The following is a 1,567-nucleotide window of genomic DNA, read 5'->3' as shown; positions in this document are numbered from 1 at the left end:
GCTGTGGCCCAGGGGCCGTGGCTGTGGGCAGGGCCGGGGCAGCTGCTGGAGGCCTGGCAGGGCCCGGCTGGGGAAGCCCTCCTGCCCCACCTGCGATGCCTGCCGTCTCTTAGCAACCACGGTGGCGCCCCTGCGGCCGGGCTCCTGAGTGGGGCTGGGCCCCGTTCCAGAGCCTCTGGTCTTGGGAAGGGCCCCCCTTCTCCGTGCCAATTGGGTGTCCCTGAGCCCAAGGTCAGCCTTGCTGCCCAGGCGGGGTGGACCCTGCCCCTTTGGCAGGGCCGGGGCATGGGCAGTGGGGAGTGTGTGTGTGTGTGGGGGGGGCGGTCGCTCCTCCCAGGCCTCGTTGCCGGGCGCCAGGGTGTGAGGCGTCAGGTCTGGGCCCCCCTGGCACCCTAATCCACCCAGCGTCCCGGCAGGTGCCAAGGCTCGGATGTAAGGGGGATGACCTCAGAGCTTTGGCTGTCGCTGGCAGGCGGCTGCCCAGACTTCAAGGCCCCCGGCGCGCACCTGTCACCCGGGCTGGACTGCCGCCCTTCCCCTGCCTCGGACCGTCCAGGAGGGAGCGGGGGGTTCTGGGAGAAACAGGCTTCCAGGGTGCGGCCTGGGATCCCAGGGGCCCTTCCATGCCCAGCCCCCTGAAGCCTGCACGGGGCTGTCCTGTGGGCCAGCCGGGGAAGGCAGGCCTGCTGGGGGGCAGGGGGCGGAGGGATCAGTGTGGGCGGCAGACTCCCTCCTGCCCCCGGGACCCACCACTGCAGCTCTCGGTGGGAGAGATGGACATGAGGCTGCTCTGCAGGCTGAGCGCCCTTCCGGGCCTGTACCCCTCCCTTCCCGCCCTGGGAGGACTGTGGGAGGAGCATTATTTACAGCAGAGAACAACCAGGTCAGGAAGGTAATCTGTTCCCGGCTGGTGTGGCTCAGTGGTTGGGCGTCGACCTATGAACCCGGGGTCCCGGGTTCGAGTCCCGGTCAGGGCACATGCCCCGGTTGGGGGCTCGATCCCCAGTGTGGGGGGTGCAGGAGGCAACTGAAGTTCAAATGTCGGACGCGCCTCTCCCTGGCTGTGTGACCTTGACCCACACTTCACCACCCCCCAGCTGTGGTGAGAGTCAGGAGGTGATATGAACTCTCGGGCGCCTCGCCCACGGCGCGCCCTCCAGGCTGACAAGGGTGATTCCTGGGGCCACGCGGAGGCTCGCGGGGCGTCAGCCCTGGGCCCGGCCCTTCTGGACCTGACTCCCGACTGCCTCCTGCTTCGTCCTGGGTCTTTCAGGTCCAATTTGCTCTCTAACTTCGGTTGCTAAGCAACAGTGCCGCTTCCCATACGGCCTGAGCCTTATAAAACATGTACGGAAACTGGCGGAGCCCGGCCCGGCCCAGGGGGGCTGGCTCCCACCCTTTGTTCTGTAGCAGTGAGGGTTTTTTTCTTTCTTTCTGTTTTTAATCAAATAAACAAGCCGGCCAGCACTCTCTGGTCTCATCAGACCCTCGCCACCGCGGGGCCTGGAGCTGAGCCCGGTACCTGGAGGGGTGGGGCCCGGCCCGGTGGCCAGGATGCTGCTGCCCC

Source organism: Myotis brandtii, unplaced genomic scaffold, assembly GCF_000412655.1.
Source record: "Myotis brandtii unplaced genomic scaffold, ASM41265v1 scaffold633, whole genome shotgun sequence".
NCBI classification, from domain to species: Eukaryota; Metazoa; Chordata; class Mammalia; order Chiroptera; family Vespertilionidae; genus Myotis; species Myotis brandtii.
Note: the sequence above shows the minus strand (reverse complement) of the source record.